The sequence below is a fragment of the Euleptes europaea genome, chromosome 9, assembly GCF_029931775.1.
Source record: "Euleptes europaea isolate rEulEur1 chromosome 9, rEulEur1.hap1, whole genome shotgun sequence".
Lineage (NCBI taxonomy): Eukaryota > Metazoa > Chordata > Lepidosauria > Squamata > Sphaerodactylidae > Euleptes > Euleptes europaea.
Window position 1 is genome coordinate 63,381,499 of NC_079320.1, and position 13,434 is coordinate 63,394,932.

The following is a 13,434-nucleotide window of genomic DNA, read 5'->3' on the forward strand; positions in this document are numbered from 1 at the left end:
CCAGTAGCCAGGGGCAACAAAGTGTGCTCCCCACCCCCGCCCCGAAATATTTCTTCATCCCTGTCCTCTTTGGGATGAATATTGTGAAAGCCAAACATAGCAGTATTTGGCTGGTACACTTTTCATGACTAAACACTACAGTTCAGATTCTTGTTCTCATGGAGAAAAAGAAGACAGTAAAATCATGTTCATCTTGAACATATGGGAATAGGCTACTCTTAACGTCACAGCTGCAACCCCAATGCATATTAGGGTAAACACCAGGAGAAAAGAAGGCAATGCTAAGCTTGTTTGGAGAGTAGGCGAGGGGGAAACACTGGGCTCGAACAGCAGCCGCCAGATCCCTTTTCTCTTGGACGCTTTGGTGTGCGTATTTCAAAACCCTAAATATAGCAGCGTTTCACCCATAAACTCAACATGGCTAAACAGCACAGATTCAAATCTCTGTGCACCAGTGGGTGCGTAACTGTAAATTATGGGGGGGGGGGGGGTTTGGCCGGACGACTAGAACACCTTAATGTTACAGCTTCAGCCCCTAAAACCAATGTAGGGTGCGAAGGCCAGAGGAAGACCGGGCGGAGGGGCTAACCCTGCCAGATAGGGTTGCCAACCTCCAGGCAATAGCTGGAGATCTCCTGCTATTTACCACTGATCTCCAGCCGAGAGAGATCAGTTCCCCTGGAGAAAATGGCCGGGTGGGCCATTGGACTCTACGGCACTGAAATCCCTCCCGTCTCTAAACCCCGCCCTCCTCAGGCTCCGCCCCCAAAACCTCCAGGTACTTCCCAACATGGAGGTGGCAACCCTACTGCCAGAGTGGGTGAGGGAGAAACGTAGGAGTCAAAGGGGAGCCTCCAGGGCCGCCCCTCTCCTCTTACCTGGCTCCCCTGTCCCACACTAGGGCGTGTACACGCGACACAGAGATGCAAACATACAGGCAGTGCCGGATTTACGTATAAGCTAAACAAGCTTAGGGCCCTACTCTCTTGGCCCCCCCATAAAAAATTTTTTTAAGGAAATAATAATTATTTCACTATTAATATTTCTTCTTAATTGTATTTCAGTTCAACAATTACTTTGATAAAATACACATTTTGTTATGCGCAAATGGCTTCAGATACCTATTGGGTCCATAAATTACCCTCTAGCATATATTCAACGCAAAAAAACAGCGACGATTCGTGGTTGGCCAAAGGACAGCTGGACACATAAAGGGCCCCATTGCCTTCAATAGCGGAGGGGCTCATCAGGCCCAAATCCGGCCCTGCGATACAGGCGTGTAGCATAGCAGAAACTTACTCAGGCAGAGTTGGGCGACGTACGCGTAGTAGGACCAGCAGAGGATGCTGCAGATGAACACCACCGGCACCCAGCAGAGCAGCCGCTGGCAGCGCCGCCTCACGCCTCCCCGCCGAGCGCCGCTCCGGACGCCCGAGCCCCGGGACGAAGAGGAAGAAGAGGGCGGCGGCGGCGGCGGCGGCGCCATCTTCCCGCCCGGGCTTGGTTCAGCGCCTCAGGCCGAAGGGGGGCCCCGGGCCCTCGCGCCGCATCCCCCCCCTGCGCGCGCAACCCTGGCGGCGCCGGCGCGCGGTCCCTCCCTCCGCTGGACGGCGCGGAAGGAAGAGGCCACGCCTCCTCCTCCTCCTCCTCCAACCATTGGCTCCCGCCTCTCCGCGTGGGCCTTCCTTCCCACCAGTCGCGGGCCACATCCTCGGCCCGGGAAGGCCGCTCCTCCGCTGGGAGGGGGGCGGGGCCTGGAGAGAGGGAAGGCGGGGCCGTTGTTGTTGTGGTGGTCGTGGCCCCGCCCCTTTGCCACGCCCGCGGGTAGGGGAGAAGGGAGAAGGGAGAGCCCCCCCCCCATCGTCCTCAGGGGCTGCCTGGAGAAGGCGGCGCGCTCCTCCCCACGCAAATAAGCAGGATGATAAAGGGAAACACCCGAGGAAGCTCTTCCGAGATAAATCTTCCCCACGCTTTGGGGGTGGATGCGTGTGTGCGAAGTGCTGTCAAGTCGCAGCCGACTTGTGGCGACCCCCTTTTTTGGGGGGGGGGGTTTCAAGGCCAGAGAGGTGGTTTTGCCAGGGCCTTCCTCTGCACAGCAACCCTGGACTTCCAGGGTTGGGGCTGTGGCTCAGTGGTAGAGCATCTGCTTGGCGTACAGAAGGTCCCAGGTTCAATCCCAGGCATCTCCAGTTCAAGGGACCAGGCAAGTAGGCGATGCGAAAGACCCCTGCCTGAGACCCTGGAGAGCTGCTGCCGGTCTGAGTAGACAAGACTGACTTCGATGGACCTTGATGGTCTGATTCAGTATAAGGCAGCCTCATGTGTTCCTTGGTGGTCTCCCATCCAAATATTAACCAGGGCTGACCCTGCTTAGCTTCTGACGAGATCAGGCTGGCCTGGGCCATCCAGGTCAAGGCACATATGTGCCTAGGGAGGACTATACTAATAGCTACACCAGAGCGAGGTGACGAGACATTATATTGTCGAAGGCTTTCACGGCCAGAGTTCATTGATTCTTGTAGGATGGGGAACCTCAGGCCCGGGGGCCGTATGCGGCCCCCGAGGACATTTTTGTGGCCCTCGGGAGCTCCGCGGCACCCTTTGGACCTCCTCTTGCCGACTGTCAGCTGTTGGTCAGCGAGAGGGGAGAGGTGCTTTCCCCAAGGCTGCCCCCTACAGCCACAGCGTGCAGGAACGCCGCGGCACATTGTAAGCCCCTCTCGCTACCTGTTGGCTGTTGAGCAGCGAGGGGGGGAAGAGGCCGGCGGCTCCCGGCGGCAGAGCATGCATGCGGGAGCCGATCGGGCTTCAGGGGGGGGCTTTTGTGGACTGCGGGGAGAGGGTATGGAGACTGGGGCCTGGTTGCGTGGGGCTTCGTGCGCCACTGTGTGTGGGGTGGGTGGGTGGGGAGGCTGGGGTCTGGTTGTGCGGGGCCGGCAGGTGTGTGTGTGTGTAGGAAGGCTTTTCTCTCTTTTCTTCCTCTTTTTCTGTCACTCTTTCTCCTTTCTCTCCCTCTTTTTCTGTCTTTGTTTCCCTCCGTCATTTTCTTTCTTTCCTTCCATCATTTTCTTTCTTTCTCCCCCTCTCTCCATTTCTTTCTCCCATTCTCTCTTTCTCCCTTCCTCCCTTTTCCTCTTTCTCTGTTTTCCTTCCTCCCTTCCTCCCTTGCCGATTGACTGTGGGCTGCGCCCCCCTGGCGCCTCATTTGCTCAGGCCCACCGCTGGCTGCCCTCCCGCCTGGGAGGGGGGCAGCAGGGGCGTCCTGCAGGCCTTCTCTGTGTGGCCTCCCCTGGGGTTGCCAACCTCCAAGTAGTGGCTGGAGACCTGGTAACCCTAGCCTCCCCCCCCCACGGGAGATCTACACCTGGTATGGCCCCTGAATGATGTCATAAATGTGCAAATGGCCCTTGGCAGGAAAAAGATTCCCCACCCCTGTTGTAGGTTATCCGGGCTGTGTGACCATGGTCTTGGTATTTTCTTTCCTGACGTTTCGCCCGCAGCTGTGGCAGGCATCTTCAGAGTAGTAACGCTGAAGGACAGTGTCTCAGTGTCAAGTGTGTAGGAAGAGTAATATATATCAAAGTAATATATACTTTGATACTTTTTGCAGGACAGTGATTCAGCTCAAACCCAACCCCTTTCATACCCCATGGCTTGAACTTGGAGAATGATCTTTCCTGGTTTTTGTAAGATAAAAATGGGTAATATCACTATAAGAAGCGTTCTCAGGTACTGGTGCATCAGCTGGTTCATGTAATACCCACCTGATGAGTATTGAGTTTACTGAATATGCTATGTGAATAACGCCACTTGAGTCCTTACCAGGAGTGGAAGGAACTCAGCATCTTACCCCTCTGGGGAAGCATTATACACTTTATTCTGGAAAAGGTTATTCTTTGAAACCTGGTATCATGGATGATGATACATGATTGCATGCATTGCATCTTTTGTAAGTGTTTGAACTATTGTTATTTATTGAAAGATATTTATTGGATTTTAAAGAGACGGCAGAATAGAAAAAAATTTATTCATTATGTTGTACAGGAAGGACTGATGAAGAACTGAGCCTTTGTGCTCCAAAACGATTGTATTCTCCTTGACTGTTCATCTTGCAGCATCTGTTTTGAGAAAAGACCAAGATAGTTATTTCAAAGGACTTACTTGATACTTACCTTATAGAATTTATATTTCAAATCAATTGTGGAATTTTTGAACCTCCAGGTAGTAGCTGGAGACCTGCTAAACTAAAACGTTTTAATGGAATTTCGACTAAATGTGTCGGGATCGAACTCAGGTCGTGAGAAGACCCTACTACCTACCAAGACCACACTCAACCCTTCTCCCAACGCACCCAGTTTTTGAATGTAAGATGTGCCAACGGCAGAAAGTGAGACGGGCTGCTGCTAGATTTATAATAAAAGAGTCCGGTGGCACTTGCGACTCTAGCAACCTTGATCTCAGCATATGCTCTCACCTCAGCAGATACCCTGAGAGGTTTGGAAAGGGAAACTGCCTTTTATGAATAGGGCTCTTGAGAGGACTGCCACGTGCTCCTCATTGAGAAACTGGATGACCACACTAAAACCACATTCTACCAACTATGATGTTGTAAATGCAACATGGAGCTTCTTAACCACTGCAGGATGTGTGTGTTATGTGCCATCAAGTTGCTCCAATTTATGACCTTAATAAGATCGACCTCATTTCCTTACAACTGCCAATTCATTTCATTGAACTTTGCAAATGGTTCTGATCAATAAGCATTGTCATGTCCGATCTCTTTGAGTTCATCACTGAGCAAAGCATTGGTGTCTTCAAAAAACTCTACAACTGTGTCAAAAAGGTCATAAAAGTATCTCACACAGTCACCTTTTGATAACCAACAAATGTCAGTATGAAGCAGCAATATGTTCAAAATCTTCACCATTCTCAACAGAGCCCCCAGAATAGTTGATCACTGAGAGCAAGGACTTTCATTTTATTCACTGCTGTAGTGACAGTGTGTAATGACTTGTGCAGGCAATCACTGAGGTTTTTTGCAACCAGATGTTGGCGATGAATGACACAGTGAATGTTAAAGACATTTGGGATGTCTTTTTTCAAGTAAACAACACACCCATGACCAGTCATTGATGGTGCTTGATCAGTTGCACAAGCAAGTATGTTAGTAAGTGGAATTTCGTGATCTTTGAAGAAGTGCTCAACAACTCAAAATACTCATCACCAGCATTGAATTTGTTGCATGTCAAGTCACTGGAGGATTCCAGATTTCCCAAGCTGCTTATTAGAGAGCAATCTGATATACCTCATTAGGCAGCTTGATTGTGTTGGAAATTATTGAATCAATATGGATTCTTTCAGGGTTGTGTGCAATAATTAAACAATAAATGATTAGGCTGCCAAGGCCTAAATCAGAATGGGGGTTGGATTAGGTTAAGATTCCGTACTCAAAAATCTCACCTTATCCATGCCATGTCAAAAAAGAGCATGGATTGAAAAACATCTATTAGATCTAACACACCTTGTATATTTACAGTGCAATTCTAACCAGCATCACAGCCTTCTTAATCCATTGAAGTCAATTGATTTAGATTATTCCTATGGAGATCGAGGGAGATTTGGATCATTTAACTTTCATGTTGTCTGTATAAGTCAGTAAGACAAATTACTTTCCAGACTGCAGGCCCATGGTACTGCTGAAGCTAAGCAGTTATGGGTCCATTCCATACTTGGAACAGACATCTTTTGGTATAATGTGTACATTCCTTTTGGTTTTATGCTAAACAAATACTGTCTGCCGAATCGAACTGATAATTATCTTCATTGTTGTCTTCTCTCACATAATAAGGTCAAATGTCTCATCACTAGGAAACACTTTGATGTAAATTAGCCACCTTTGTTTATGTGTCAAATAATGCCTTGCCTTGAACCAGTTTTAGGTAAGCAAGCTGTCCTAGCTCAAAGTAGGCTTGCCAGTTCCCTCTTCGCCACCGGCGGGAGGTTGTGGGGCGGAGCCTGAGAAGGGCGGGGTTTGGGGAGGGGAGGGACTTCAATGCCCTAGAGTCCAATTGCCGAAGCGGTGAACTGATCTCTATTGGCTGGAGATCAGTTGTAATAGGAGATCTCCAGCTAGTACCTGGAGGTTGGCAACCCTCGCTCAAAGGGCGTGGTAGAGTTAGGGTTGTGAATAAAACGGGGTTGTACTTACCTGTAACTATTGTTTATTGAGTGTTTTCTGTGCAGGCACACAGTGGGGACTGCAAAAGCACAGGCTGGCTATGGAAGATAATTTTCTTTAGCTATCCAGAGCTTTAGGCATCTCTGGGGGGGGGGCACCTCCTCCCCATGCTTGTGCAACAGAATTTCTCACTGAAGCCGTCATGTGCTGGGAGGGAGAGGCATCCACTTCCCACAGTTCTAGCAGGGAGTGACCCCTCCCAGTCTGTTGGGTACAGACAATGGGAGAGGACAAGAGGAAGGAGAATTTCTCCATTCCAGAACTCTTAGGGAATAATTGCACCACTTAGCTATATAAAAAAAGATTGAGTAGATGGCCTAGGTGAAGTAAGGAGGACATTAATGACTGGTAAGGAAAAGGCTACTGACACCTTGTTATTAACCGAGCCATTAAGTGAAGTTTGTAATGCAATACAGGGCCTACATGAAGGAGATCTGGGGAGTTTAGGAAGTGAAAGAAACACCTCCTGGACATAGTGTTGCCAGGCCCCTCTTTGCCACCAGCGGGAGGTTTTGGGGGCAGGCCCTGAGGAGTGCAGGGTTTGGGGAGGGACTTCAATGCCATAGAGTCCAATTACCAAAGTGGCCATTTTCTCCAGGGGGTCTGATCTCTATCGGCTGGAGATCAGTTTTAATAGCAGGAGATTTCCAGGTAGTACCTGGAGGTTGGCAACCCTAAATGTATAGCATTAAAAAATTCCTAGGTATACTATAGCCTCATATGGCATATTTTCAAATATATGTTTATTGTGTAAATGTGAATAATTTCAGCAACAATTAATATGCTATAATGTGTTTGATAATACTTTAAAAAGTTCACACTTTCAATATTATATTCAAAACAATATCGGTAAAAGATATCCAGTTATGCTGGTAGTTCTATTATGATGATGATACATATACATAGAATGCAGCAATTTGAAGTCTCTAAAGTGTTGGGTGTATTTTTAGCTTGTAGGAAAGATATTAATAAATTCATTCATTCATTCAAACCTTTATTGGCATAGATCTTTTAAGTACATCAGTCAGTCATTAAAATAATAAATTCCTTAAATATGCTGAATAGTACAATTTTGTATGATAACCAAGTAATACATGATGCATTTAATAAGAAAATCCCCCCAAGAATTATGGGTTTTTTTCCTATGAAAAAAATCCTCAGGAGAAAAAAATGAGGATTTCCTCCACGGCTTCACAATTTTCAGAAATTTTACATATCCACGTTATGTTGTAAAGCTTCGAGTGAATTTGTAGGCACTTTAACTTTTCTTTTAAATCATTTTGTAAAACTTCGTGCTTTTTTTTAAACAGGGAATTAATCTATAAATCCAGAGTAATCTCACCTTCTCCTGGGTCCTGGAGTAGTTTGGCCTAAAGAGCTCAAGCATCCCCCCTCACTATTCCTTAAAAGCTTAAAATGTAATGTGTGGAGACCACCTAGTGGTAGCCTAAGATATTGTCTCTGAGATTGGTGGTGGAAAGAGCTGCCAAGTCGCAGCTGGTTTATGGTGACCCTGTGGGGTTTTCAAGGCAAGAGACGAACAAGGGTGGTTTGCCATTGCCTGTGTAGCAACCCTGGACTCCCTTAATATGGCCCAGAGGCTTTCTTTCAAAAATGCACATGTTGCAGGTTGAAAAACCCCCAAATGGACAACCATACCTTGTGTCTGCTATGCCTCAGTAAACAGCACGACGTCTCAAAATGCCTGGTACGTAGATAGTAGGTGTGTACAGAACGAAACTCCCAAGACGAAAATGTACACAAAAATCAATTTTTGGGTCATTACTCCGGGTTCCTGGAGCAGTGTTAAGAATCTGGGATTCTTACTGAAATGAAAATATCTTCCCTGAAAATCTGTATTATTGTTTAAGTTTGGGTGCTACTGTTAATCCAGCCAGCAGGATCATTCGCATGTACTCACCATGTTGTTCTTTAATTCCACTTGTTTTCTCAGGGAACGGCATTCTTCCACCCAGTTGGATCCTGGCAAAGGACTAGCCCTACTAGCCAACTACCTTTGCAGATAAGCTGCAGAGGAGGATTGCATTGTGCATGCAAACCATGTGTGTGTTCTTGTCAAGAAACTGGTCTTTTCTGGCCATTTCTTGGCCTTTCAAAATCTTTGCTCAGGCTTTTGGGTCTAGTCAAGTTACTGAAGGTCTGATGCTGAGGTGTAGCGAAATAAGAAGGACCACGCCTATAAATTATTAGGCAGTATATAACAGTTCCATTTAGGGATTTTAGAACTTTATATCATGATATCTTTCAAATTTGACATAGTTACTGCCTAGCTGATACAGAAGGCAGTTAATATAAGGTACTTTTTGGAAGGCTCAATACACTGTATGCATGGTTATGTAAGTTTGTTGTGTTTAAAATTTTCTTTTTTGTTAATATATTTTTTTAAAGTTATTAAAAGTCTCTCATTGGAAAATTAATGTCAGGATGATTTCCAGTTCAGAGAGAGAAAGAGAGATAAGGGATGAGACGGACACAGGTGCGAATGACATAATGGGAGTTCCATGGCTGAGACCAGTTTTGAACTTGCATTCCATCTCATTAAGAGCAAGGAACCCCAGGTAGGGGTAGAGTCCTTGCTTGACCGTGGACATGTACTAGCTGCAGACGTGCACTGTCTTAGAACACACCTGATTGGTCAAACAGGATCAGGCCAGCTGCAGGCAGTTTGGCATAAAACAAGATGTTGGGAGCAGGAGGCTGCCGCTGACTCAGCCCGCCCTGGGAGGCGCAAGCTGAATGTGCCGGGGGTCTCTACTCACCCAATCCTGATGGTCCAAGGGCCAGAAAGGGTCAGGACAGGGGCAGCAAATTGCAGCCCAGCTGCAGAGGCGAAGGGTGGCCAGGGCAGGGAGAGGACAACAATTGAGGCTCAGACAGAGCTGCCATGATCGCTGGCGATGTCATCAGCCTGCGCCGATCACCGAGAAGCCTAGTGGGACCTGGGCTGACTGGGTGGGGGCCAGGTGGTGCAAGAAGAAATGAAAGCGGATGGAGCAGGCCTGAAGGACTGCAAAGGAGGAGGTGAAGGTCTTGATGGGGGACAGGGTCTGGTGGCCAGGCCAACACAAACAGGGAGGAGAGTGGTGTGTCAGCCCCTGGGGTGACGAGGCAGGCAAATGGCATGGAAGTAGGGTTGCCAAGTCCTCCTTCGCCACTGGCGGGAGGTTTTGGGGGCAGAGGCTGAGAATGGGGGGTTGGGGAGGGACTTCAATGTCATAGAATCCAATTGCCCAAAGCGGCCATTTCTCCAGGTGAACTGATTTCTACCAGCTGGAGATCAGTTGTAATAGCAGATCTCCAGCTAGTACCTGGAAGTTGGCAACCCTAAATGGAAGGGGAGGAAGGTGGCTACACTTCTCCAACTTTTATGCCTTCTCAAAGATAAGCAGAGAGAGCAGGTTGGGTCTGGACCTGGAAGAGGCGGGACCTAACAACCCTATAAAAGAATCACTCCCACATGTGGTCAGGGAAGGTAAATGGGATGAGGTCAAAGCTGGAACCAAGAGAGGTGACATGAAGACAGTCCACAGACAGGAGGAGGAACATGGTGATTTAACCCCCTCCCCTCTCCAGTTGTGAGACCACGGGAGATTACAAAAGATCACCGCAAAGGTGGCTGAAGGCGGACCTCCGACCTCACACAAGATCATTCATTCTAGTATGTACCTTTTGGGTCCTCCTTTTGACTAGGTTGGGCCTTGTGTGGCCAGAATGCCTGCTTTTGGACTTTGATATTCTGTTTGGACTCTGTACCTTCAGGTCTGACCAGGTAACATCTAGGTTAGAAGACTAAATCCTAGGTTAGCTGTTTAGCTTTATTATTTTCTTCCCTGTTTTGGCACTGTTCTTACATTGGAACCTTTTGAACGTTTCTTTAAATAACCTTATTAATCATATTCTCTGGTGTTATTTGGGTTTTGGAGCTTCAATCTAAACCCTTGGCCTATTTTGACTAGCTACCAAAGTAATTGTTTTTGGAATGCAATTTGCAGGTTCCTACCGTGCAGGACTGACTTCTTGATTAATACCCAGTAGGGCTGCAGACCGGGTCCCTCAGTCTCTTAGCTGAGGGTTAGCTAGAGGGGCTGGTAGTAGCTTGTTACCCCGAGGAGTAAGGATTCATTCCCCAGTTTTATGTGTGTGTGTTTTTGACCTATCACTACCCTTGACAACACTTCATGGACTAGTTAATGGCAAACTGGTGGTCTGTCATTTCTTCCATGTCACCCTAGAGTGAGGTGCAGATGCGGAGAAATGAGTTCCATGGGGTACCTGGTAAAACAGGGCAGTTTGCTGCATGTGGCTGATATTTGGGGGATCATCAGAGGAGAGGGAAGACTACTCATGTACTGGATACTCAACTCAAAACAACAATTATAACTGAGCCATTCTTCATTGGATTGTTCTATGATCTGGCCAGATTATTTCCCTTACCAGACAGCTTATCCATGCCAAATTTCAGGCTGAATTTATGAACAGAATTATCAGTCAGCTATATATTAATATCAGTCAGTAACTTTATGCTAAATAAGAAAACATGTTATGTTTAGGCTAGGCAGAAGTTCTAAATGGCAGCCAGGCCTGACTCACCTACTGAACACATGATTTTTCCTATGTATATAGTCTGAAGTAGGTTCTTAACCAGCCAGTTACTGTACACCTCAATAGCCTTTCCTAGAGTCACTGCTGCTGTTAGTTATTGGGCAGCTATGGGATGTCCTTTCTGTCATAGAATCATAGAGTTGGAAGGGACCACCAAGGCCATCAAGTCCAACCCCCTGCTCAATGCAGGAAATTCACAACTACCTCCCCCCTCCACACCCCTAGTGACCAGAAGATGGCCAAGATGCCCTCCCTCTCATCACCTGCCTAAGGTCACAGATGTCAGCACAGATGTCAGCATTGCTGACAGATGGCCATCTAACCTCTTCTTAAAAACCTCCAGGGAAGGAGAGCTTACCACCTCCCAAAGAAGCCTGTTCCACTGAGGAACCGCTCTAACAGTTAGAAAATTCTTCCTAATGTCTAGACAGAAACTCTTTTGATTTAATTTCAACCCGTTGGTTTTGGTCTGACCTTGAGCAACAGAAAACAACTCGGTACCCTCCTCTACATGACAGCCCAAGTTCTTGAACATGGTTATCATATCCCCTCTCAGTCTTCTCCTCTTCAGGCTAAACATACCCAGCTCCTTCAACCTTTCCTCATAGGACTTGGTCTCCAGACCCCTCACCATCTTTGTTACCCTTCTCTAGACACGTTCCAGCTTGTCTACATCTTTCTTAAATTGTGGTGCCCAAAACTGTCTACATCTTTCTTAAATTGTGGTGCCCAAAACTGAACACAGTACTCTAGCTGAGGTCTAACGAGAGAAGAGTAAAGCGATACCATCATCATCTGGGATGTGAAAAATGGACTCAAGTGCAGATCCACTGTTGCTCACTACTGCCGAGGAACTGGAAAGAAATGGAGAATGAACCTGTGGGCAAAAACGCATGGTCGCTTTAGCCTCCTTTATTCCGTTTCAGCCAGGATTCAGCCAGGATCGAATGCATGCGTTTCGCCAAACGTACGTTCGATCCTGGCTAAATCAGGGAATAAAGGAGGCTAAAGCGTCCATGTGTTTTCGCCCTATGTCTAGCAGGTAGAGGGCCACAGGAAGTTCAGCAAGGAAAATATTATTGGAAGATAAATAAATTAAGCACCATCGTTGGAACAAAAGAAGGAGTATTTATTGTGTTTAAATTGCAATAAAAATAATGCAGGTTTTTTTTTACACATTTTAAAAGAAAAAAAATGAGAGTGATTCTAACAGAAGCAGTTTATAAACTTGGAGGTTGCAGTTATAATCTCAGTAGTAAAGTAAAAATATACATTTTGGAAAAAAACCATAACCTGATTTTACACACACTGCTTCTATTACTAAAAACAGTCACGCAGGCTAAATACCACTGATTCTGCAGTTCAAGGGCATACTGGGTGCATAATACACAACAATCTAATCTTCATATTCCATTTCACTTATCCAGAACTATGCAGAGGTAAAGGTGTCAATCACTTTGTTTTCAGTTCAATTTAAATGTTCTGTAAAATTGCTGCAAAGCGATTGCAAATTAAGGTGTGACCCTAGACATAGTTATGTAGCAAAGCAGCCCACAAATGCAATGACCTGGATCCTAGATGCTCTTCTGCTCATGCAAGGCAGCATCCATTCTCTCCTTTTGCAGCCATCTGGAAAGCTACCCTGGAGGAAACCCCACTCTCTGGAGACTCCAAGCCAATGCCAAACCTCAGTGCTGTTTCAATTTTTACTGAAATTGCTAGTTAAGTCCAGTGGAAGTTAACAGATTCAGAATGTGTACGTTTAGAAAAATTAGGGCTGGATTCCACAGTCCTGTATTCAAGGATTCTCTATGCATGCATGTTGGAATGGGTACGTTTCCTCTTCCCGTATATATGTATTACTTGTGATTGAGCATTCCATTTCATATAATCCTTCGAAAAAGAGGACAAATCTTGTGCTCAAGCCTACACACAGCGTGTGGGTTACATATATTCAGCGGGAGTGGGGTGCGCTTGCATTCCTCCACCATTAGAGAGAGGCCTCAGTCACATGAGTATGAACCAATACTTAGAGCACAGGCGGAAGTAAAATTATGCTCCTTTAATCCATTTAGGAATTGTCACATCTATTAAATAACTTTCCCCTATAATATAAGACATGTATTTTTAAAAAGCAGCTATGGATGTAGCAGCTTATTGCTTGTAGTTTTCCGCACGATTTCTCACTGGTGGTCTTTAGTCACTTACAATACAATCCTAAACAAGCCTAGTCAGAAATAAATCCCAAATTCCAACAGGATTTACTCCAAGCTAAATGTGCAAAGGATTAGTGGTGGTGGAAAGTACTGTCTAGTCACAGCTGACTTATGGAGACCTCATAAGGTTATCAAGGCAAGAGATGTTCATGGGTGGTTTGCCATTGCCTGTCTCCGCCTCACGCTCCTGGTATTCCTTGGATGTCTCCCATCCAAATACTAGCCAGGGCTGATGTGCAAAGGATTACAGCCTAAGTATTATAAAGTCAGGGCACTCTCACTGGCTATGGCTAAATACTAACTATTACAGCCACTGCATTCCCTTAGCAACATTGAAGTTAAAAATAAACTAGGAAG

The 13,434-nt window shown here is 46.4% G+C and overlaps 1 protein-coding gene across 1 annotated transcript in view; it reads right to left on the bottom strand.

The window, feature by feature from the left end:
* ZDHHC2 (zinc finger DHHC-type palmitoyltransferase 2) overlaps window positions 1–1,346 on the bottom strand; it is a 28,418-nt gene extending 27,072 nt beyond the window's left edge. Inside the window, exon 1 of the mRNA XM_056855934.1 lies at window positions 1,300–1,346. The gene's annotated coding sequence lies outside the window, so the exon portion shown is untranslated. The remainder of the gene's footprint in view (window positions 1–1,299) is intronic.
* Window positions 1,347–13,434: the final 12,088 nt, after the last annotated feature.